The following is a 27696-nucleotide window of genomic DNA, read 5'->3' as shown; positions in this document are numbered from 1 at the left end:
ATAGGACGATCTGGTCGAACAGGGGATTATTGTACATAATGATTAGGAATTTTAAATAAGACGATCTGGTCGAACAGGGCTTCATTGTACATAATGATTAGAAGTTTTAAATAGGACGATCTGGTCGAACAGGGCTTCATTGTACATAATGATTAGAAGTTTTAAATAGGACGATCTGGTCGAACAGGGGATTATTGTACATAATGATAAGGAGTTTTAAATAAGACGATCTGGTCGGACAGGGCTTCCTTGTACATCATGTTTAGGAGTTTTAAATAGGACGATCTGGTCGAACAGGGGATTATTGTACATCATGATTAGGAGTTTTAAATAGGACGATCTGGTCGAACAGGGGATTATTGTACATAATGATTAGGAGTTTTAAATAAGACGATCTGGTCGGACAGGGCTTCATTGTACAAAATGATTAGGAGTTTTAAATAGGACGATCTGGTCGAACAGGGGATTATTGTACATCATGATTAGGAGTTTTAAATAGGACGATCTGGTCGAACAGGGGATTATTGTACATAATGATTAGGAGTTTTAAATAAGACGATCTGGTCGGACAGGGCTTCCTTGTACAAAATGATTAGGAGTTTTAAATAGGACGATCTGGTCGAACAGGGCTTCCTTGTACAAAATGTTCAGGAGTTTTAAATAGGGCGGTCTGGTCTACGGCCGCTGTACACACACGCATTAAGGTGACTTCTTATCACAAACATTAATGAATACAATTGGTCTTAGCATTCTGTCTCCGCGTCCTTCATGTTACATGGACAGCCAGGACCATTGATTTTCCATTCAGTTCATGCGAAACCGTATTTGTTCCAAGTCTATTGTAGCAGTATAATTAGTAGCAGAAGTAGGGATAGTAGTAGTAAAACGAGTAGGACTAGGAATTTAGTAGTAGTAGTAGTGGTAGTTGTGGTAGTAGTAGTAGTATAGTAGAAGTAGTAGTAGTTGTTGTAGTAGTAGTAGTAGTAGTAGTGGTAGTAGTAGTAGTAGAAGTTGTTGTTGTCGTGGTATTTATTGTTGTAGTATTTGAAGCAGCAGTAGTGGTAGTAGTAGTAGTGGTAGTAGAAGTAGTGGTAGTAGTAGTAGCCATCAACATCATCACAATTGTTGTGGCCATCATTGTAACACATCACAACCACAGGTCCCGGTGTTCTCATGCCAAGATCGCCCTTCGTGCAAACATTGCTCATGACACAAAAACAAACACATCAACACCCACCCACCCCTCCCACCTTCACAATTACTTAAATTAGTAGGTCTAACTATTAAACGCGAGGATTTCATCATCAGGGGCATTTAGCCGAGTATCGTCACATGAAAACTAAATTGTCAAGATCAAGCCGTGACCACGTGACACGCATATGGTATAGGCAGCTCCCGTCTGCCAGGAACCGCAATGCTATATATTAAGCCGAGGAGCATCACCACTCAGCACAGAGAAAGCTCGCTACGAGAGACAAGGCTTTTCACTTAAAGACAGGTAAGACCTGCATGGCTGTTATAAAAGTATGAAAACTGAACATGTGTACATGGAAAAATACCGCAACAATTAATTAATTGTGTTTCTTGTTTGTTCATTTGTTTTCGATTCTAACTTTCGTGATGTAGTAACCTCGGAAGTAATATATATTTGTTTGAACTTGTTTTTCATGTTTCATGTTTCATAATGTAATTTGTATTGCTGATTGGGTTGAGTCGGTATTCAATCGATGTGATTGTTCATGAGTTCTGATACAGGTGAATTATTGATGATGGTGTTGGAAACGGTGTATATTCATCAGTCGACGTGTATCTGCTGTGTTAAATACATTTTCGTTTTCAATTAATGTACGGTTATGATTTAAATAGTGGATGCAGCCACTACCCTCCCGATGAACATATGTCTACTACTAAAACACAACTGTACATTGCAGCCACCAATTACTGGGTATCTGTAACATCGTGAGGGTACCGACACGACCGCAAGAGATTTATCAATAGGTACAAGGTTTCAATAGTAGCCAATAGGTACAAGGTTTCAATAGTAGCCAATAGGCACAATGTTTCAATAGTAGCCAATAGGCACAAGGTTTCAATAGTAGCCAATAGGCACAATGTTTCAATAGTAGCCAATAGGTACAAGGTTTCAATAGTAGCCAATAGGCACAAGGTTTCAATAGTAGCCAATAGGCACAATGTTTCAATGGTAGCCAATAGGTGCAAGGTTACAACACTTGGCCAATAGGCACACGGTTACAGTAGAAGCCGCTGAGAGAAAGGTTACAGTTGTAGGGGATGGGAGCAAGGTTACTATGGTAGTTGATTGGAGCAAGGTTGCAGTAGTAACAGATGGGAGCAAGGTAAAAGTAGTAGCAGATGGGAGCAAGGTAAAAGTAGTAGCAGATGGGAGCAAGGTAACAGTAGTAGGGGATGGGAGCAAGGTTACAGTAGTAGGGGATGGGAGCAAGGTTACAGTAGTAACAGATGGGAGCAAGGTTACAGTAGTAATAGATGGGAGCAAGGTTGCAGTAGTAACAGATGGGAGCAAGGTTACAGTAGCAGGGGATGGGAGCAATGTTACAGTAGTAGGGGATTGGAGCAAGGTTACAGTAGCAGGGGATGGGAGCAAGGTTACAGTAGTAACAGATGGGAGCAAGGTTACAGTAGTAAAGGATGGGAGCAAGGTTACAGTAGTAACAGATGAGAGCAAGGTTCCAGGAGTAGGGGATGGGAGCAAGGTTACAGTAGTAACAGATGGGAGCAAGGTTACAGTAGTAACAGATGAGAGCAAGGTTCCAGGAGTAGGGGATGGGAGCAAGGTTACAGTAGTAGCAGATGGGAGCAAGGTTACAGTAGTCACAGATGGGAGCAAGGTAAAAGTAGTAGCAGATGGGAGCAAGGTTACAGTAGTAGGGGATGGGAGCAAGGGTTCAGTAGTAACAGATGTGAGCAAGGCTACATTAGTAACAGATGGGAGCAAGGTTACAGTAGTAGCAGATGGGAGCAAGATTACAGCAGTAACAGATGGGAGCAAGGTTACAGTAGTAACAGATGGGAGCAAGGTTACAGCAGTGACAGATGGGAGCAAGGTTACAGTAGTAAGGGATGGGAGCAAGATTACAACAGTAACAGATCTCTCTCTTTTTCTCTCTCTCTCTCCCTCTCTCTCTCTCTCTCTCTCTCTCTCTCTCTCTCTCTCTCTCTCTCTCCCTCTCCCCCTCTCTCTACCTATTATTCCTCACCTTCCACCCTTTCTCATTCAGTACCCCCCATTTAGTCAAATAACCCGCTTCGACATCAGCAGCAATATGAGATTGCAGGTGCCGCAGTGCAAGTAATATGCTTAACCTCAGGGTTGATTACTACTTAGTCGCCGACACAAGTAATTAAGTCACTCACAGTAATCTCCTCGTTCGCGTAACACTGATATATTAGTCGGAGAATGACATTTAAGGTGTGTTTAAGAACATAGACTCGGCAATATAATCAGCTCTCTGTTACATGAACCACGTGCATTATTTGCTGTTAACGCCGTTGAATGTGGTCCAGGGCCTTCATACACAAGCCACTTCAGCACTGCGACAAGCGTAAGCTAGGGTGTGGAAGCTGTATGCACCAGTTGCCCGACTCGTGACATGAGATCTTCGGACAACAAAACCATCAGCTTCAGTTGCCCGCAAACAAGCTTTCTGATTGGCTGTTAGAGTCCCATGATGCCAACTGTAGCGAGTGAGTGATTAATTGTGGTTTTACGGCGCTTTTAGCAATATTCCAGCAACTACCGGAAATACGCTTCACACATTGTACCCATTTTGGGAAGCGAACCCGGGTCTTTGACGTGATGAGCGAACGCTTCAACCACTAGACAACCTCACTGCGAACTGTATTGAAAGGCGTCATCGCAGTTGTGGCACGAAAATTGGCAGCGGTATACATTTACATATTATTGTTTGCGATTATAACACGAACCTCATTTTTAAGCCAGTTTATTATAACACGACTGTTACTTTTTAAGACAGATTATTTTCTGTGCTTAACAACAATTATGACTATTCATATTGAATTGAAGTGAAATGGAAAAAGAAACAATTTGAATATCATAAAAGGTTCACGACTGTAGCCAGGTGTTGCGTCACTCGATAGTGAAATGTAGGTAGGAGTTCCACTACGGTTGCTGCCAATGCTGGCTCCAGGTGCCTTTGGACTGGGGCGAGTCTGAAGATGTAGACCCGTAAAGATCCGGGTAGAATAGGTCTTCAGCAACCCATGCTTGCCGTAAAAGGCGACTATGCTTGTCGTAAAAGGTGACTGACGGGATCGGGTGGTCAGGATCGCTGACTTGGTTGATGCATGTCATCGATCCCAATTGCGTGGATTAATGCTCATGATGTCAGTCACTGGGATGTCTGGTCCAGACTTAATTATTTACTTACCGCCGTCATATATCTGGAATATTGCTGATTGCGGCGTTAAACAACAAACCAACCAACCAACTGAAGGTGTCGTGTTCAGAACTTATCATACCGGTAAGTTCTGACGTCGGTTGAAACCAATCGATCGTCATCGGTCCGATTCCATACTGCGTAAAGCCCATTTTTGGTGGCCCTCGATATGATTATTTTGGAGGACTACCTGCCACGTTCACAGTTAATTGAACGTATCAGTGTGTTCCAATCTTGAATATTTAAACCCCAGGTCCGCTGCGCTTAGCCGACTTTACTTTTAGCTGAGTTCAAACACGGCTGCCGTGTTATACGAATTGTATGCGGCGGGATTTGGCGTGACACGGCTTACAGTGAAAACATGCAACATCACTGCTCCACATTGTCCGATGTATTGTGAAGGGAACGGGAAAAGGCTTAATTGACCCGAGTGCTTCAGGACTGAATATCTAGGCCACGGCGTATGTAAAACTGCCGCCTCGATCTATGAAGGTTCATACTCCAATGAACTCACACAAAGTGAAAGTCAGTTCTTAAATAAATATAATATATATTGTTTTTTATTAGAGTCATGAAAGGGTTATAGATATGAGTTATAGATCTTGGCTGATACACGTCCTTAAATGGCCGCCATCAATTGTGTGTAACGCTCATTCTAAAGTCAAAATTTGGTAATTTCCTGTATGTGTGTAATTACAATATACATCTATATTATTTTCTTTTTTAAGTCTTTTTAAAACTAACGGTGTCTTTAGTCTCTGCGAGAGCCGGTACGAATTCGAAACAAAATGTTCAGGGTATCTTTTTACACTATTATGAAGTATAATATTTTTATATCAACCCTCATCGTACACAGAACTTGTATTGTATTTCAAGCCGCTTGTTGGAGCATAGGAAGTGATATTTCATTGTGCTATCAACAAAGGCATCCGGGTAAAAAGATATTGTATATGATAAGTTAAAATAGGATACTAAATTTTCCTTGGGGGAATACTAGAAATAATAGTAATTTGAGGAATATTAAGAATATTAGGTTTTAGGATGAGCAACATCATCCCGTTAGTTGATGATCCAGGAGGGTTAACTTGGTAATGAGGATGGACGTATGTGTCGGAAGGGGGGGGGGGGAGCTAGTGGGTGAAATTGTATGTGGGCAGGTACTTGGAACGTGCTTGACACTGGATTTGAATGCTGTTGCTACCACTGAAGAAGAGAGACCCGTGAAGATCCGGGTTAGAATAGGCCTTCAGCAACCCATGCTTGCTGTAAAAGGTGACTATGCCCGTTGTAAGAGGCGACTAACGGGATCGGCTGTGTCTACGTGTGCATGTGCGTGTGTCTCTGTGTGTGTCTGTGTGTGCGTGTGTTTTACTTTCTGACACTGTATGTCTGTGTCTGCGTGTGCATGTACACATGTCTGAGTGTGTGTATACGTATGTCAATGTGAATGTGTGTGTGTTTCTGTCTGTGAGTGGGTGTGTGTTGTTGCGTGCGTGCGTGTGTGTGTTCTTGCGTGTGCGTGCGTGTGTGCGTGCGTTCGGTATACTGAGGATAACATGTCACAACACGTATCCCTACACACATTTTGTGAAAAGTTTGAACAGAACTCACACGACTATTACACGCACATTACTGCGCTGGTCATTTCATGCAACTAGACGTGATACCTTGTGACGTGTGGCTAAACTTAACTCCGTTTCCATAAGATGTATGAATAGTGTAATCCCACACTTCAGCCAGGATCTTGACCTAACACTACCGTAGACATGATTGTGACCTTGATATGACCACGCCAATATCAGGTGTAATGTTGGTTCGTAAACTGTGGGGACTCGAACCCCTTCAAGTCTTCCGGCAGTTTCGGTACAATGTGTGAATCCCCCGCCGTGATTGTGCTGGAATATTGCTAAAAGCGGCGAACGCCATCCTCATTATCCATCCAGCTATATGACGGGGGCCTAGAAATAATCCAGGTATGACCAGACAATCATGTCAATAATATAGTGAGCAACTATCCACGCAATCAACCAAGTCCCCAAGCCTAAAGTCCCCTCTTACGAACTCGGGACACGGGAGGCTCAGTCGACTAATATAAGCGCCGCAATTCGCTGTGCAGAGCCAGAAACCTTTGATCGTGGGTTCGAATCCGGTTCGCCCCGATTAGGTTTGTCCGCACCATACCCGTGCTCGTGGGTTTCACCAAAGTGGTAAACGTCGGAGACCTGAATCACTTGCGTCTTCCTCCCACCTTAAGATGACATAGCATAATATAACTGGAATACTGTTCAAATTGGTGTAAAACTTAACTCACTCACGAACTGCATAGTTTGCTGGGAACCAATTCAATCCCGGAAACCCCATCACGTGGTGATTCTGGTCCTAATTTGGTAACGAGGAATTGTTTAAATTACGGTTTTCTACGTCACGGACAAGGAGCAATAAGTGCACCTTTACCTGGAGACTGACAGATGGAATGTTATCACTCCCCCGGGATATAATACATTTGTATCTCAGAACTGATCGCTCTAATCGCCAGTGCGACTAAAGACTATAGTTAAATTGTTCCATTTGTCAATATGGCGCCTGGCTGCATTCATTTGGAGACGGATAATGACGCCTTCTGTGTTTGCCAAGAGGTCTGCTCGTTATTATAATTAGCGGGATTCGGGCCTCCGACAGGCTGACCTAGTCTGTCTTACAGTCCCTGAACCATATTATTATCGCTTCCCCCCAGCCGTTACTGTTATGCTTGAGCCCCAAATTAAGCAATTCTAGATTTTCCACAGATTCCCATCTCACTTGGGCTCCTTTTCAATGAACCCATGCTTTTCGTAAGAGGCGACTAACGGGATCGGGTGGTCAGGCTCGCTGACTTGTTTGATGTATGTCATCCTATCCCAATTGTGTAGATCGACGCTCATGATATCAAACACTGGATTGTCTGGCCCAGACTTGATTATTTTCAGACCGCCGTCATAAAGCTGGAATATTGCCGAGTGCGGCGTTAAACAACAAACATGCAAATCCTTTTTCAATGTAAATGATGGAGTTGTTTGTTTCTATCAAAATTATATAATTGCAGAGACTAAGCGTTGGTCATTGGCTGACCAGTTATTTAAAGCAGATCGGGACTTGCGGTATTATACAGTATGGTTGAATACATTTAACTGTATCATGGGTATACTTTTAAATGTAAGACATGTAAAATAAAAAAGTATTCCTGAGGGATCCTTTGACCAAAGAACTTGAAGTCATTCGCGCACATAACATTCATCGATAGGGGGACGAGTCTTCTTGCGGTTACGGAAAGAGGTCATGGTGACGAATGGTGTGTTTGTTTTGCTGTTTGTTGGCTTTTTGATTTTGTTTGGGTATGCTTTTTTACTTTTTATTTGTTTTCTGTATTTCCCTTTTTCTTGGGGGGTGGGGTAGTAGGTGTTGTTATATTTATTTTATATATTCTTTAAAATACATATTTGTATCATTACTATTATAAGGGGAGGGAGGTCTTCTGTTGTTTTTTCCTCCTCTATGCGTTATGATACTCGCTCTGTTATGTTCTGCGTTAACGTGGCCTAATGTATCCTGTGAGTTAAGTCACTGGTCTCTTCGGCTGTATACTTTTATATCAACTGCCATACAGAGTAAATGAACAGATTCCTTCAGTGGTGAATTTGACTTGGAAAATAGCAACTTAATCCTTTTGGTGGAATTGCGGGAACGTTGCCAGCAACTTAGTAAAACCAAACCCATCCATACTTTAACATAAACTTGGGTCAGTGGTATCCTTGAGACTGTCGTATCTCCTCTACGTTTGGATAAAGTGACGTAAGTCGTATCCATAAACCTGTCGTAAATCTACGACTTTAACATAAACGTACGTTCGATGTATCACTGAGACTGTTGTATTTCCAATACTTTAACATAGACTTCCGTTAGTCGTTTCCCTATGATTGTCGTATGTCCATTACTTTAGCACAGAATTATGGTGGTTGTATCTCTAAGACTAACTTATCTCATCATTTACTTTAAAAATTGTAGATGTATCCCATAGGCTGTCGTATAGCCACTACTTTAACATAGATTTACGGTAGTCGTAAAGCTTAGTCAGATTTATGATAGTCGTAATTCACACACTTTTAACGTGAGCTCATTAGAATCGTCGTGCTAAGTACATGTATGTGTGCCAGGAAGTAGTCATTGGTGAACAAATGGCACAATGGCATCGTGGTCCTTTATGGTGATTGGGCTCGCACAATAGTAGCCAGAAATTGCCCCACCAGGGCTAGAGCTAGAGTGCTGTCGTCACAACGGTGTAATGGAAGAGAATGACGTTCTAAATTACCATTTAGGTCGCCACTCATTAATTTATTTTGTATCAAAATGATTCCACTGGTCGTTTTTAATCAGGGGACATTCCGGCCAATAATTAATCCACCAAGTAATCGAGAATGCGAAAAATCAAGAATTGTTATGCATGAACTGAGACTTGTATTTGTTTGTCAGGCGGTTCCAGGGACTTAATATCCCGTTATATATTTGTTAACATAATACGTGACTGGTAATACAGATATTGATAACATAATACAGGAATAGTTGTTAACGTAACACAGACACCATTGTTAACGTAATACAGACACCGTTGTTAACGTAATACAGACACCATTGTTAACGTAATACAGACACCATTGTTAACGTAATACAGACACCATTGTTAACGCAATACAGACACCATTGTAAACGTAATACAGACACCATTGTTAACGTAATACAGACACCATTGTTAACGTAATACAGACACCATTGTTAACGTTATATAGACACCATTGTTAACGTAATACATACACCATTGTTAACGTAATACAGACACCATTGTTAACGTAACACATACACCATTGTAAACGTAATACAGACACCATTGTTTACGTAATGCAGACACCGTTGTTAACGTAATGCAGACACCATTGTTAACGCAATGCAGACACCATTATTAACGTAATACAGACACCATTGTTAAACGTAATACAGACACCATTGTTAACGTAATACAGACACCACTGTTAACGTAATACAGACACCATTGTTAAACGTAATACAGACACCATTGTTAACGTAATACAGACACATTGTTAACGTAATACAGACACCATTGTTAACGTAATACAGACACCATTGTTAACGTAATACAGACACCATTGTTAACGTAATACAGACACCATTGTTAACGCAATACAGACACCATTGTTAACGTAATACAGACACCATTGTTAACGTAATACAGACACCATTGTTAACGTAATACAGACACCGTTGTTAACGTAATGCAGACACCACTGTTAACGTAATACAGACACATTGTTAACGTAATACAGACACCATTGTTAACGTAATGCAGACACCATTGTTAACGTAATACAGACACCATTGTAAACGTAATGCAGACACCATTGTTAACGCAATACAGACACCATTGTTAACGTAATACAGAAACCGTTGTTAACGTAATACAGACACCATTGTTAACGTAATGCAGACACCATTGTTAACGAATACAGAATATCACTGTTAATGATTTAAAGGAATCTTGCAATGCAATACAAACAAATTGTTGACGCATAAAAGATTGCCACGTATATGTACTTGTCACTTCCGAGATATGTTTATTCATTAGAAATGTACTCATAATGTCATAGCGGCGAGTATTGCTAACTGGGTTTGTTGAGAGCACTAATTGAATTCAAGTTTGTGAAAGAAAAAATACGATAATGTATAAGATGTATAGAATAAAAGATGCGTTACTAAGGCAACGGAATGGCGTATAACCATTGTTATGTGATAGTGATTAGCCCGCTCTTGCTCCTGGTATAGTCCGAATCGTACAATCGACTGTTATGAATATGGAATGGGTTGTGTCGCTTATATTTACGTATATACAAACAATGTATAAGAAATATCTTCTTGGTAGACACGGATGCTTGAAATACAGATATGAAAGTCTTCAACTGACACGAGTCTGGGCCATATTTTAGCCTTGATATACCTACGCGTAGTAACATACAAGACTATACTGTATATATTGCCACACAAACATTGTACCCTGGACCACACAAACATTGTACACATTGTTCACTGGACAACACAAACATTGTAAACACTGTTCACTGGACCACACACACATTGTACACTTGACCACACAAACATTGTACACATTGTTCACTGGACAACACAAACATTGTACACACAAACATTGTACACATTGTTCACTGGACCACACAAACATTGTACACATTGTTCACTGGACAACACAAACATTATACACATTGTTCACTGGACCACACAAACATTGTACACATTGTTCACTGGACCACACAAACATTGTATACATTGTTCACTGGACAACACAAACATTGTAGACACTGTTCACTTGACCACACACACATTGTACACTTGACCACACAAACATTGTACACATTGTTCACTGGACAACACAAACATTGTACACATTGTTCACTGGACCACACAAACATTGTACACATTGTACACTGGACCACACAAACATTGTACACATTGTACACTGGACCACACAAACAGTGTACACATTGTTCACTGGACCACACAAACATTGTACACATTGTTCACTGGACTACACAAACAGTGTACACATTGTACACTGGACCACACAAACATTGTAGACATTGTACACTGGACCACACAAACATTGTTCACTAGACAACACAAACATTGAACACATTGTACACTGGACCACACAAAAATTGTATACATTGTACACTGGACCACACACACATTGTACACTGGGCAACACAAACATTGTAGACATTGTTCACTGGACCACACAAACATTGTAGACACTGTTCACTGGACCACACACACATTGTTCACATTGTTCACTGGGCAACACAAACATTGTAGACAGTGTTCACTGGACCACACAAACATTGTAGACACTGTTCACTGGACCACACAAACATTGTACACATTGTTCACTGGAGAACACAAACATTGTACACATTGTTCACTGGACCACACAAACATTGTAGACATTGTTCACTGGACAACACAAACATTGTACACTGGACCACACACACATTGTACACATTATACACTGGACAACACAAAGATTGTACACATTGTTCACTGGGCAACACAACCACTGTAGACATTGTTCACTGGACCACACAAACATTGTACACTTGACCTAACAAACATTGTACACATTGTACACTGGACAACACAAACATTGTACACATTGTACACTGGACCACACAAACATTGTACACATTTTACACTGGACCACACAAACATTGTACACTGGACCACACACAAACATTGTACACATTGTTCACTGGACCACACAAACATTGTACACATTGTACACTGGAACACACAAACATTGTACACTGGACAACACAAACATTACACACTGGACCACACAAACATTGTGTACATTGTACACTGGACCACACAAACATTGTACATATTGCCCACCGGACCACACAACCATTGTGCACATTGTACACTGGACCACACAAAAATTGTACACATTGTACACTGGACCACACAAACATTGTACATATTGCACACCGGACCACACAACCATTGTGCACATTGTACACTGGACCACACAAACATTGTATACATTGTACACTGGACCACACAAACATTGTACATATTGCACACCGGACCACACAACCATTGTACACATTGTACACTGGACCACACAAACATTGTATACATTTTACACTGGACCACACAAACATTGTACATATTGCACACCGGACCACACAAACATTGTACACATTGTACACTGGACCACACAAACATTGTATACATTGTACACTGGACCACACAAACATTGTACACATTGTACACTGGACCACACAAACATTGTATACATTGTACACTGGACCACACAAACATTGTACACATTGTACACTGGACCACACAAACATTGTACACATTGTACACTGGACCACACAAACATTGTTTACATTGTACACTGGACTACACAAACATTGTCCACTGTTACTGATACCTCACGCCGTACTCAACATTTCCAGCCTATGACGGCGGCTTGCCAATAGTAAGTCTGGACGAAACAATCCAGTGGTTGACACGATGAGCATCGATACACGCCATTGGGATACGATGACATGCATCAACCAAGTCAGCGAGCCTGACCTCCCAGTGCGATGATAGCACCTGATCAAACAACAGCATCCAACTTCATCACATCACACGCTAACAGAGTAACGCAATAGCTCAGTCATTAAGCGTATCGAGATATGTCACTTCTCATCCCCCGTCGTTATGGTAGTGTGAGGCCATCAAGGTGGGTGTTTAACAGTCATAATTGATGTTCGGTGATTAAAACACGCGTCGTCGACCGTATGTTGCCCACCACCTATTGTGACTGACTAAAGGGCTGTAAATCGCAATCAACCAAGTCCCCGAGCCTGACCATCCAACCTATTTAGCCGCCTCTTATGACCAGTATAGGTTGCTGGGGACCTATACTCTTCCCCGGAAGCCACACAGTACATACAAGATAAATGCAGCTGTACAGAGATAACCAAGTGCATAGGTGAGATTGGTGTAACGGTGTTAAGCCTGAAGTGATGCCATTCTTTGACCTTTACCTCCTTGGAGGCCTTGGGGCGGTGGGGTAGCCCAGTAGTTAAAGCCGAAACCCCGGGTTCGATTCTCCACATGGGTACAATACTGTGAAGCCCATTTCTGGTGTTTCCCGCCGTGATATTTGAATATTTCAAAAGGCGACTAAAAAATAATACTCACTCACTCAAATGATCGGTTTCGAACTATCGAAGCAACCCCGGCATGGGTATGTTGCACCTGAGTGAGTGAGTGAGATTTAACGCCGCTTTAAACAGTATTCCAGTTACATCACGGCGTGCCAGCTTAATGTGGGAGGAAAGCCCCAAGTGATGCAGGTCTCAGACGTTTACCACTTCGGTGAAACCAACGAGCACGGGTATGGTGCTGGCAAACCTAGAAACATAATCGGGGCGAACCGGGTTTCGAACCCACAATCATAGGTTCTGGCGTGCCCAAGGGACGCAACTCTGCACAGCGAATCGCGGCGCGTCAGACGACTGGGCCACCCGTGGCCCCAATGTTGCCTCTGAGGAGCCTTGCTACTGCGATGCGGCATGGCATGGTAGTCAGACTCGCTGACTTGGTTGATTAATGCACGGACTTGTTATATAGGTCCGTGATTAATGTTATCTTATACCAATTGCAAAGATCGATGCTCATGGAGTCTATCACTGGATTGTTTGGTTCAGATTCGATGTACGCACCGCCGCGGGGATATGGTTGCGTGCGGCGTTAAACAACAAACATGAAACAAGACTATTTTAATGAATATTGTCTTCTTTGAAATGTTTCATGGTAAACTATTTTCCAGATCAATCAAACATTGACTTGAACAAGTAGACATAGTTGTCACATATCACTATATTTTCGGTATTTAAAACTATAATTTTAAAATGATAACTGACGAAGTGACTCCATCGCTGATAAAAACAAGGGTAACACCATGTTTGTTTGCAAATACTAAAGACCCGTGAAGCTCCGGGGTAGAATAGGTCTTCAGCAACCCATGCTTGCCTTAAAAGGCGACTATGCTTGTCGTAAGAGGCAACTAACGGGATCGGGTGGTCAAGCTCGTTTACTTGGTTGATGCATGTCATCGTATCCCTAGATCGATGCTCATGATGTCAATCACTTGATTGTCTGGTCCAGACTTGATTATTTAAAGACCGCCGTCATATAGCTGGAATATTGCTAGATGCGGCGTTATACATTAAACAAACAAACAACTTGTTTTAACAAATCTGCAGCAATATCATGACATGATTGTTTCATGACAATTTCTTTAAGTGGTTGAGGCCTTCGCTCCTCACGCCAAAGACCCAGGTTCGAATCACATCAGTGATCACGAAGTCCATTTTTTTATATTTTTAGAGTTATGTCCCCTAGGCGTACCAGGAACCTCTTCTTGTATCCCGTAATTTATCCAATCCCGTAATCGTGGGTTTAACCGAAATGAAATACGCCCAAGACCTGCTTTCCTCCCGTGAAATTCAAAGCTGCTGAAAACCAACTCAATATTCTGATTCAACCGTTACGTTGTGGGATATACATTGTGATCTACCCCAGAACAACGTAACACTATTTCTCTGATTGACTGCCCCGTGCCCACAGCGAGCATTGCCTCCAGCCCTGAAAGTATCCAGGAGACGCAGTCGCCAGTTTCTTTCAAGGACATAATTGTATGAACGGCGTACGTAATCATAGCGTTGTTACTGTTGAACGGCGGGGACCCGCTTATGCACGAGGGGGTCATCAGCTGATTGCAGCACTTTACATCAGGACCTTATGTAAGGAATTCTCCCGCAGAGATTACTACCATGAATTGCCAGGAATTTGTAACCCCGATCAGGGCATATGAGGCTTCACACAGGTTTTAATCATGGATGATTTAAACGAAATACTTTCAATGCTGGTCTGGATGTAAATCAAGCAGATTAGTGGCACTGTGGGATTATTGGCACGCTCCGAGCCATGACATTTGAATTTCAAACTGGACGGGAAAGTTTGTGGTTGTGGTTGTAAGACGTCTCTGTCGACCTCGGCGGAAGTAAGGAATGGTGTGTTGACATCACTCTGGTCTGTTATTTCCGGAGAGCTTCCAATCTTGTGTTGATGCTCAGCCAAGACCGATTATCCATGGTCGGGGCTTATGAATCTGACACTTAGGCCCTGCCGTAGAGGCATTACTCAATGGTTAGATAGATTTGAAACTAGTATCATTGACTTCTACCGACATGGTGCCTTTGTGAAACATCATCTTGAGATATTTGATCAGAGTGCGATTGTGGCCAGGGATTAAGGAGAGAGCACCGTGATACTTGAATGCGCCTCTGTTGATTGCTATATAACATGTAGTCTCGTTGTTAAAGTTGCCGGTGTCTATGATCACTGAGTTGATGTCCTTAAGAAATTCGTCACACTGTGTTAGGAGTGAATGAGTGAATGCTATTTTACACCGCACTCACCGCCTAAAGAAACGCGAATACAATACATGTTGGTTAATATATGAAGAATTGCTCATATTCAAGAGATATTAGATTGGTTCGATGCACAAACGAACATACTGTTATGTTGTGTGAACTGACGCTTATGAACGCATCGCATGGGACGTCAGAGATGCCGTATTTGTCTCGTGCAGGATTAACATGTAAAGTCTGGAAATCACGTGCAGCATATCGTGATAAGACTAAAGACACGCTGTGGTAACAATAATTGTTAGTTTTGTCATTAAGTGGTACACATTGGAAACATCTCTTTAGGCGGTGAGTGTGGTGACCACGGTGGTCTGGGAATTGCTAAAGACGTGCTGTGTTTTACAGTCACTGCTTCAAGACATACAATGTTTAACAGTCGCTGCTTCAAGACATTATGATACAATGTTAAACAGGCGCTGCTTCAAGACATACAATGTTTAACAGTCGCTGCTTCAAGACATACAATGTTTTACAGTCGCTGCTTCAAGACATACAATGTTTTACAGTCGCTGCTTCAAGACATACAATGTTTTACAGTCGCTGCTTCAAGACATACAATGTTTTACAGTCACTGCTTCAAGACATACAATGTTTTACAGTCACTGCTTCAAGATATACAATGTTTTACAGTCACTGTTTCAAGACATACAATGTTTTACAGTCAATGCTTCAAGACATACTATGTTTGACAGTCGCTGCTTCAAGACATACAATGTTTTACAGTCGCTGCTTCAAGACATACTATGTTTCACAGTCACTGCTTCAAGACATACAATGTTTTACAGTCAATGCTTCAAGACATACTATGTTTGACAGTCGCTGCTTCAAGACATACAATGTTTTACAGTCGCTGCTTCAAGACATACAATGTTTACAGTCGCTGCTTCAAGACATACAATGTTTTACAGTCGCTGCTTCAAGACATACAATGTTTACAGTCACTGCTTCAAGACATACAATGTTTTACAGTCGCTGCTTCAAGACATACAATGTTTACAGTCACTGCTTCAAGACATACAATGTTTTACAGTCGCTGCTTCAAGACATACAATGTTTTACAGTCAATGCTTCAAGACATACAATGTTTTACAGTCAATGCTTCAAGACATACAATGTTTTACAGTCAATGCTTCAAGACATACAATGTTTAACAGTCGCTGATTCAGGACATACGAACTTTTTCTGTAAAAGAAGAGCCGAACTTTGTTTAAAACACTTTGTGAGGACTTGCATGGCGGGAGAAGTGCTTGGCGGCGTCCGGCAACAAACTCTCACATTTTATGCCAAGTGTGTGAGTGTCGGGTGCTACCGGTAGGGCAGGAAAGCTTTCCCTATCATCACTTGTTATAGTGATCCATCCGTCGTTATTTTGCCTTTTACGCCCAATGGAATCTGTTTTGGAGAAAAGGACTGTTTTATTTTTATAGAGTAAAACCTGAAGTAAACTAATTTTTTTGTATGAAACAATTATTTTTCAGAAATTTCCATCCCCCCAGTATATCAAAAGGTTGGCCAGATCCTTAGTTATCGATTCTGTGCCCGTCACATCAGTGACTGAAAGCGAGGTCATTGATCTCCACACTCAGCCAAGTCACTGTATCGGATCATCGGATCATCTGTAGTCAACAAGACACCAGTGACTGAAAGTGTGGTCATTGATCTCCACAATCAGCCAATTCATTGTATCGGATCATCGGATCATCTACAGTCAACAAGACACCAGTGACTGAAAGCGTGCTCAATGATCTCCACACTCAGCCAAGTCACTGTATCGGATCATCGGATCATCTGTAGTCAACAAGACACCAGTGACTGAAAGTGTGGTCATTGATCTCCACAATCAGCCAAGTCATTGTATCGGATCATCGGATCATCTACAGTCAACAAGACACCAGTGACTGAAAGTGTGGTCATTGATCTCCACAATCAGCCAATTCATTGTATCGGATCATCGGGTCATCTATAGTCAACAAGACACCAGTGACTGAAAGCGTGCTCAATGATCTCCACACTCAGCCAAGTCACTGTTTCGGATCATCGGATCATCTGTCGTCAACAAGACACCAGTGACTGAAAGTGTGGTCATTGATCTCCACACTCAGCCAAGTCACTGTTTCGGATCATCGGATCATCTACAGTCAACAAGACACCAGTGACTGAAAGCGTGCTCAATGATCTCCACACTCAGCCAAGTCACTGTTTCGGATCATCGGATCATCTATAGTCAACAAGACACCAGTGACTGAAAGCGAGGTCAATGATCTCCACAAACAGCCAAGTCACTGTATCGGATCATTGGATCATCTGTCGTCAACAAGACATAAAACCTATATGGATAACAACTTGTGTATTGTTGGTAACAACGTTTCAATGCTACTTCTAGCCCCTTCATCGGCTTATGATCCTCAGACTTAGATGCCAAACCAGCACTCGAGGTCACCGCATTCATAGTTATATGTAACGTTATAATTAGGGTTAATGTGCTCGAACAAAGTACGATATTTTCATAGTGCTATTCTTCTATGTCATCACCAAAATTGAAAAGAATCGTTATGACATTTTGTATGGCAATCAGTCAATGTTACCCCGAGCGAAAGTTACCCCAACGGAAGCCCTGTTAGTGGAGACGCGGGGTGAAGCAACATTCACTGGTTCACGCTATTCACGAGCGGTATGTATCTGACATATAATCATTATGTTTTCCAGCATGAAGTTCAGGAACCTTGTTACAATTAAGATTCAAAGAATAATTTGCTTTCACAATGATACTTCTTGAGCACCGAGCCCTGTTAATCCAGAAATCCTGATTTCTGGACGATGACTGTGCGTTGTCTACATGCATACAAACATTTACAGATTAAAATAAAAAATGCAGCAAAGAGGGTTTGGGTGATCCTGGCACAGTGAGGCTGATTAGGCTCATCGTCAGCTCGGGGCCCTTGCCCCCTCTACACGCAGCCCAGACAGTGAATGGGACTTCTTACAGGAAGCGCTGCCTAGTCAAACCCACCCAGAACTTTTAGGAGAATGTGAAGACTCCCCAACACTGCAGCCTTCTGCATTACCCAGATTGTCAGAAGGGCTATATTCCTGGTAGCAAACCCAGGTACTCTCCCAATGTCAGTCAACAGAATGGGAGGTACCAAACCTAAGGCACCAAGAAGTCTGCATATTTGCCATGTTTTTCCTGAATCTTGACAATCACATTAGTAAATCAGTAAAACCTGGTGATGTTACCTGTACACTATGCCACGCTATAGTACCGGACTGTAGAAATGTCATCATTGACTGTGTGATGGACTCATACAACAGAGAAATCAGATGTGCGATAAACTTTCTTCAGTGCTGCATATAAACGATTTCATTAACTTTTGTGACCAGGATGATACTGCAATCTTGAACTGTTTGCTTGGAGGAGGTCACAACACTTTATGTCGTGTTGATTTTAGCACTTGGATACAATTTGTGTTTGTTGTCTCAAAGTTTGTACGTATTTGCAGCTACACATCAAACAAAACATCTTATAACAGTTACTGTTCACTAGCACCTAACTGGAAGGGCATTGTATGTATTTTTTGTTATCTGCGTTTGATTAATTAAAGGTCATGTATGATTTGACCTAACATACTTTCATGTGTACTCTTCAAGTATTGGAGGAAATAAAGAATGTCTGTCTGTCTGTCAAAACCACAAGCATGGCGAAGTCGGTACTAATAGGATCGAGCCACTCCACTACGTCGCTTAAGATATTGTACGTGTTTGTGCCAAAGCTGGGCATCTACTTGTAATGTGTTGGGCAGTCTCATTAAAGTCATTGCACAATCTACATTTCATATTTACAGGACTGCAGGGTTTCTTATTTTCTCAACACACAGCACATAAAGGCGATGCAGTGGTCGTTCAGACAGCCTCTTCTTGAAAAACTGATTCAAGGCCGATTTCGCTGCTACTTCGTTTGGTTGACACTATTTTCTGCACAGATCAGCAGTGCAGAACTATCAACAAAATGTGGAATGCCCTGTCATGACATGCTTCATTAGTAGTAGTAGTAGTAGTAGTAGTAGTAGTAGTAGTAGTAGTAGTAGTTCGTTGTTTAACGCCGCACTCAGCTATATTCCAGCTATATGACGGCGGTCTGAAAATAATCGAGACTCGACCAGACAATCCAGTTATTGACATCATGAGCATCGATCCACGCAATGAGGATGCGATGACATGCATCAACCAAGTCAGCGAGCCTGACCACCCGATCCGGTTAGTCGCCTCTTACGACAAGCATAGTCGCCTTTTTACGGCATGCATGGGTTGCTGAAGACCTATAGACCTATTCTACCCCGGATCTTCAGTAGTAGTAGTAGTGAGTGAGTGAGTATGGTTTTACGCCGCTTTTAGCAATATTCCAGCAATATCACGGCGGGGGACACCAGAAATGGGCTTCACACATTGTACCCATGTCGGGAATCGAACCCGGGTCTTCGGCGTGACGAAGTAGTAGTAGTAGTAGTAGTAGTAGTAGTAGTAGTAGTAGTAGTAGTAGTGATCCTTTGATCAGTGTGCACTTAAATTATATTCTCAGCTGAGTACACAAACCATGTTGCCTTATAAGACGTTAGATGGTCATCTCATCCTTACGGGTACCCATTCACAGCTTGGTCAGCAGGGACATCTTTCGATATATATACATTAATAGAATGAAGTAAGACAGTTATTCCGACATAAGCTCTGGACTGTGACGTCATATAACCAAAACAGTACCTGTGCAAGATGCGCAGCCGTGCACAAAGCGATTGTGAGTCAGTAAGTGTAAAAGTGAGTGAGTAAGTATGGTTTTACGCCGCCTTTAGCCATATTCCAGCAACATCACGGCGGGGGACACCGGAAATGGGCTTCACACATTGTACCCATGTCGGAAATCGAACCCGGGTCTTCGGCGTGTCGAGCGGACGCTTTAACCACTAGGCTACCCGACCGCCCCAGTAAGTTTATAAGAAACGTCACATATGATTCAGCATGGCGATATGGAAGCGGGTGTTGTGGTAACACGTCATAAGGCTTTGTTGGACAAGTGGAGATAGAGTCGTCGTACTGCTAAGGTCTATTTGTGCATGTGGTCCCCTGTGTGTACGATCCAACAGAACATCAGGTTATATGCTTAAGCGGCATTTCAGAAGTTGTTGGGACGAGAGAGTTGACATGAATTAAAAGTTAAAATCTTAAAGTCTTCAACTCTGTAACTTTTTATTTCCAAGGTAAACACGCCATTTCCTTTGGGGCATGTTCCCTTATTTCTTTACGTCAGTATATGGACCCGTGAAGATCCGGGGTAGAATAGGTCTTTAGCAACCCATGCTTGCCGTAAAAGTCGACGATGCTTGTCGTAAAAGGCGACGAACGGGATCGGCTGGTCAGGCTCGCTGACTTTGTTGATACATGTCATCGATCCTAAATGCGTGGATCGATGCTCATGATATTAATAACTGGATTGTCTGTTCCAGACTCGATTATTTACAGACCGCCATCATATAGCTGGAATATTGCTGAGTGCGGCGTTAAAGAACAAACAAACAAACAAACGAACGTCAGTATATGAAAAAGTCTGGATCATTTAACAGCAGACACTGATCTGTTTCGTGATGAGCGTGACAGTAATTCGTAAAGTTGTGCGCGGGTTCGAGGGCTATATTATATCAAACGTCTTTCCTGCACCTGATCTTTTCCTTTGGGAGTAATGTCATGGCTGAATATTCATCCCGGATAGAACCTGATCATGAGTAGCAATGAGAGATTGTGTATGGTTGGTGAAGGTTGGTGTGTGAGAGTGCTTGTGAGTGCGTGAATGTTGTATGAGGCTGCAATCGGCAATGTTAAAGCAATATGACCAGTCAATCATTAACTTTGTCCCGTTAACCAGTGATTGATATAATGAGCAGCGACCCACACCGTCGGGGGCGATGGGGTAGCCTCGTGGTTAAAGCGTTCGCTCGTCACGAAGACCCGGGTTCGATTCCCCACATGGGTAGAATGTATAAAGCCCATATCTGGTGTCCCCCGTCGTGGTATTGCTGGAATATTGCTAAAAGCGGCGTAAAACCATACTCACCCACTCTCCCCACACCGTCGGGGAATTTGGACACACAAACAACCGAGCCTGACCACCCGATCCACAAAGTTACCTTTACGATTGTTGACTGATTGTTTCGTGAGGAGGTGTTTGTGAGCGACTTGTTGAGTGATTGTCAGTGACTGTTGGGACCCGTAAATATCCGGGGTAGAATAGGTCTTCAGCAACACATGCTTGTCGTTACAAGCGACTAGGCTTGTCATAAGAGGCGACTAACGGGATAGGGTGGTCAAGCTCGTTGACTTGGTTGATGCATGTCATCGTATCCCAATTACGCGCATCGATGTTCATGATGTCAATCATTGGATTGTCTGGTCGAGACTCGATTATTTACAGACCGCCGTCATATAGCTGGAAACAGACAGTGACTGTTGGTGAGTGACTGTTTTGGAATGACTTAGAGAGTGATTGTTTGTGTGGGATTGTGAGTGGCTGTTTGTGGGATTGTGAGTGGCTGTGTGTGTGTGGGGGGGGGGGGGGGGGGGGGGGGTGAAGAACCACCCATGCGGTCAGGAAGACATTTGTTGTTATGGAATATATTTTTGTTTGACTGGTGGTAGTGATTTGACACTAAACATTGTATTCCTCGGGATTGAATGAAATAGCGGTTAAGGTGAAGTTTGTCTGTGAAGTAAGATTGTTCTCGCCATGGTCAACGTCAGCTAAGTAGTTTGTTATGGTTTGTAACAACCAAAACACATTTTTTAAAATGCAGACATGGCTCCATGTTTTTTTTCATTCGTAAATATAACCAGATATTGTACATATCTGTACCTCATGTTTTGGCCAGCGCCAATCTTGCTGCCCTAACCATCAGAAGAACCTTCGAATTCTTTAAACAAGGCGAGACAAGGGTTGAGTGGGGTTTAAGGTCGCGTTAAGTATCACTGCACTTACGTGGCGACGGGTGTGCGTTCATGTGTGTGTGTGGTAGAGGGGAGGGGTAGTGTACGTGCGTCTCTGTGGCTGCTTGGACTAGTCCGGACTTATGTCGTTCTTATAGTGCTAGCCCACGGAGATGCCACGCCGCCGTCGTACATGATTGAACCACCGACCTTCCACTCTCTGGGCAGACTCTCTATCGGTCTCCTCCCATTAGCTACGAGTCCCATTTGTCACACGCCTTAAACAAAATAGGTCATGACTGAAGCCACAGGCTGATCTACCCTATGTTACCTAACTATTAGAATGGAGTGATCCAAGAAAAGTAGAAAAGTAATTTTGTACTTTATGTACTTAACACGTCCTATTTTAATTCTCGAAATCCATTTGTCAAGAAACTCTCCATGCTGTGGACATTTTCGGTCAAAGGTTATTCCAAAATTCAACATGCTGTTATCATGGGTACATACTAAGGAAGAAAATATGAAAAGAAAAGTTTCGTAAACTCAAAATTTAAAAAAATTAAACTACATTTATGTCGCCCATGGGCGAAGAGTGGTCCATGGATATGTTCCTTTGCTCAAAACTCATGTTCATGAAATATATAAAGGTGTTTCTACAAGTATCATGACAAATAATTCAACTCATTTTTACTTAATCTAACCGATTTGTGGTGTTAATAAAATATTTCGCCCATGGGTTTGTTTTGCAAATGCATAAAGGTGTTTCTAAAAGTATCATGACACATAATTCAACTCATGTTAACCTACTCCAACTTATTTCGTTAAATATGCAAAACAAAGAAGGCTGCCACAGATTGCCTCCATTAGATTGTTGCGGTTCAAAAATACGCCCAAGCATCATTTGCCAGTTTTGACTTTTAATTCTGAATCAACATGTCTTTGCATATTGGCGTTTTGAGATAGGCCGCTTGCATGCTATGAAGTCTCGCGAGACAATTGTGATCGAAGCGAAACTCGCACAGGAAATACATAGTTGTGAAGTGCCGGTCGACAGAGTTATAGTCCGTCAACCATCATTTTGGCAACCGATTTTTCACTATTATTTTCCATTTGGCACACAATCACGCAACGAATAATAATTATGGACCTAACGAAAAATACAATTGGTGTTATATCTTATGTCCGAATAAAAATATTTTCTTCAGTATCATTTTGTAAGTTTGTGACGGTTGACATGAAGTGGAGTGGAGCATGCATAACCCTAGGTCATATCCAGCCCGACGATAAGGGAATATCTCAAAGACATGTAGGGGCGGTCGGGTAGCCTAGTGGTTAAAGCGTTCGCTCGTCACGCCGAAGACCCGGGTTCGAATCCCGACATGGGTACAATGTGCGAAGCCCATTTCTGGTGTCCCCCGCCGTGATATTGCTGGAATATTGCTAAAAGCGGCGTAAAACCATACTCTCTCACTCACTCAAAGACATGTAAATAAATTTCTGAAATGAAATATGATTTGAAAAACCTCCCTATATGAAAAATAAATACTATCGTTGAATTCTTGATTAAAACACCTTCCGAGCAGCTGAAAGTCGGGATATTACACCAGAGGTGCAGTCGTCGGAGAATCAGTCATCGTAGACTTTATTTCAATTACGATATGTGGAATGACAAATCTCAATACCCACTTGTAAAAATCTTCACCTTTTCCATCTTCTTGGGATTTGGGATGCCCCCTTTGGTTCGTCATCTGCAGGTTTTAAATGCTCACCAGGAGAGATAATTCGGAATAAGGATATTAGCAATGTTCTCGTTATGAAACAACAAGAGATATAATGGATGTTTCTCTTTTCGATTCACCTTTAAAAAAACAATCCACCTTACGAATAATATCACGTCATCCTTTGACAACACATAGCCACGTTACGTTACACAAGATTTCTCGCGTTATACCGATACTGCTAGTACAACCAGAGGTATAGTACCTTGGGTCACGCATCCAGCAAGCAAGTTTGACACGCATTATGTCCTGGTTGTGAGACGTTAAATCTAACTGGCATTAGGGGGAGTCACTGATTATTATTGGCTAATAACCAACATTCGTCGTCTGAGGCGCCCACCTACTCACCCACTCACTTACTCACTCACTCATCCACCAACTCACTCACTCACTCACCTACACAACCTCCTTTACATTAAATGTCTTCCCATGGGTTACTGCTACTCGTCGCCTCCAGGAAACCATATCTACTTTGACTTTGGGGGCAGTCGTCTAATGCGCCGCGATTCGCTGTGCAGAGTTGCGTCCCTATGATTGTGGGATCGAATCCCAGTTCACCCCGATTACGTTTCTGGGTTTATTAACAACATACCCGTGCTTGTGCGTTTAACCGAAGTGGTAAACGTCTGAGACCTGCATCACTTCGGGCTTTCCTCTCACATTAAGCTGACACGCCGTGCTATCACTGTAATACTGTTTAAAGCGGCGTTAAACCCAACTCACTCACACCACGATGGAGGTTTCATTCGTTACCGCTCGTTTCTTTCCGGGACAAACCAAGTGTCTTCTTGTGAGGTATGGACAGATACGAATGGTGACGAATGGATCCGGAATTACACGATGATCCGCGAATGTCCTTGATTTTCTTTGATTGAAATAATCAGTCGTACATTAACATTCTTTCTGTTCCAGGATGTCCCGGCCGTTCATTGTGGTTCTACTGTTCCTGCAGCTAATGTTCCTCCGCAGCGGGTCCGCCAGACCGTCCGCCTGCGCTGACAAAGAAACGGACATGAAGTGCTATTACTGCAGCTCCCATTACGACAAGCCGAAGATATACGAGGAGTGTTGCGTGGACAAAGAGCTCCGAACACACTGCTTCGAGCATATATGGATCGAACCAAAGAGGGACCGTCACTGGTGACACTGACGCTGAAAATTGGTTCATGAAATAAGATTCAAAAATTATTTTTTTTCTTTAAGGACTGTGTTCAAATGAAAGCCAGCTTAACAGTGAGAAACAATTCGATTGAATTTCTGGATTGAAAACAATGAACTTATTCCTTTCGTCACCGCTCGGCCCTTGCCGTAACATTCATTCGACTTGACCCGGAGTGCCGCGATGGGTTACGAATGAACTTTTCAACATTAAACACACGTGGATGTTTGTTCAATGACAGGAAACAAGCAGTGAATGTGTGCAAAGGCGTGGTTGACCAAAAAAACAATCTACAAATTCTACATGTTACCCGTGAACTTTGACCCTCAACTTTGACCCGAACAGTTCTTTCTTGATGACCTTGAATTTTTTGTGACTTGATTGTTTCAACTTCATTAATTATATAATGTTTTCGTGCTCTCTGCCGCTACACAAAGATGTGAGGACATTACAGGTCAAGTCAGAACGCTCTTTCATCCGACCAATCAGATCGTCACTTACGAGATCGTAAGAGTCCGAATGTGTTTTCTAATTATGCAACTTCGTAAAGGTAAACGCGGAGCATTCCGAAAGACACTTATGGTCTGTACGACTGATTCGATAGGATAAACGTTTGAAACAGAAGAGATCTAGACTTTCCATAGCCCTGAAAAGTTCATCTGTAAGACATTCCAGAATGTTCTTTTGTTGACTTTTAAAATTTTGAATCGAGACGTTTGCAAAAATATTTTTCATAGCGTAGTCTGGAAAGGAGGTAGTAGAGCTGCTCTCTGATTGGCTGATGTCGACCATCTTTAGATTTGTCGGTCAAAGTTCGCGAAAGTCGTTCTGATGTGACCCGTAAAGGGGTGTCCTGAGATCTTCGCGAAGCAGGGGCGAGCACTAAGATCTGATTATGATGAGATTGGGATTGTTTCTTTTGTCAATTCCACATTTGTCTGTCGTAGACATCATCTGCCATTATCTAAATAAATTTTTTGTATACTGAATTATGAGACTTATATTAAAAACCTATTCGTGGCTTGTTTACATACACATATACTTGGCTTTGCCTCAATAACAGTAATGCAGAAATCGTCGTGTATTATTATCTTTAAGTATAGGTGAATGTGGTCTCTCTCTCTCTCTCTCTCTCTAGATCCTTAATTTAATTTATTTCACAGTTGTTTCCGCATTTTATGTCCCGAACATTTTGCCAGCCAGTGTAGGCAGGTGTGTGTAAGAAACTATCCTGTATCTGATAGTAAAAGGGGGCGGTCGAGTAGCCTAGTGGTTAAAGAGTTCAATCATCACGCCGAAGGCCCGGGTTCGATTCCCCACATGGGTACAATGTGTGAAGCCCATTACTGGTGTCCCCGACAAGATATTGCTAAAATATTGTTACGAGCGGCGTAAAACCATACTCATTCACTGTGAAAACCATTGTCATAACAACTGAAAGCGGTCTTGGAACGTAAAATGATGAAGAACTAATACTCCTTTTGTTGTGGCCTAATCCAGATCCTCGTTATACAGCGACGCTGAGCATTGTACGCATCAAGATATTGTATTGTTGTTTGGCATCAGCAATCAAGTTAATTTAATTCCGATGAAATTATCTATATCGAAATAAATTTGTTTTGATTTATACAAATTCGTTATCCTTTTTTACCATGAAACGTTAGCATGCTCGTGGTAGCATTATATGTTATGATAAGGGGACAGTCGTTCAAGGCGTCGCAATACACTGTGCAGAGTTACGTCCCTTAGGCGCTTCAAAAACCTTCGACCCGACTATGTTTTACATTTTCCAGCAGCATATCACTGGTTTCACCAAAGTTGTAAAAGCCTATGGCCTGCATCACCTACCCCTACATCAAGCTGTCTCGCCCTTGTATAAATGAAGAACTGTTGAAAACGGTGTTAAACCAAACTCCCTTTTACGACCAACGTGGGTCCAGTGGTGTAAGGCGCTGTAATCCAATACGCACAGTTGGTCACGCCAAGATTTGGTTCCTTGGCTTGAGTACACAGGTTTGTTGATTTGTTTGTTTGTTTGTTTGTTTGTTTGTTTGTTTTGTTTCGTTCGTTCGTTCGTTCGTTTGTTTGTTGTTTAACGCCATACTCGGGAATATTCCTGCTATATGACGGCGGTCTGTTAATAATCGAGTCTGGACAAAACAATGAAGTGATTGACATCATGAGCATCGATGCACGCAATTGGGATACGATGACATGCATCAACCAAGGTCAGCGAGCCTGATCAT

General features: G+C 42.2%; 1 long non-coding RNA gene across 1 annotated transcript; it reads left to right on the top strand.

The window, feature by feature from the left end:
- The first annotated feature begins 1339 nt into the window (after positions 1 to 1339).
- LOC124132898 lies at positions 1340 to 27077 on the top strand. Its single transcript, XR_006860837.2, has 2 exons — positions 1340 to 1498; positions 25204 to 27077. It is a non-coding gene; the product is annotated as an uncharacterized LOC124132898 (long non-coding RNA).
- The last annotated feature ends 619 nt before the right edge of the window (positions 27078 to 27696 follow it).

This window comes from Haliotis rufescens, unplaced genomic scaffold (assembly GCF_023055435.1).
Source record: "Haliotis rufescens isolate VD_foot unplaced genomic scaffold, xgHalRufe1.0.p SCAF_18, whole genome shotgun sequence".
Lineage (NCBI taxonomy): Eukaryota > Metazoa > Mollusca > Gastropoda > Lepetellida > Haliotidae > Haliotis > Haliotis rufescens.
This window is presented reverse-complemented; position numbering and strand designations above follow the sequence as displayed.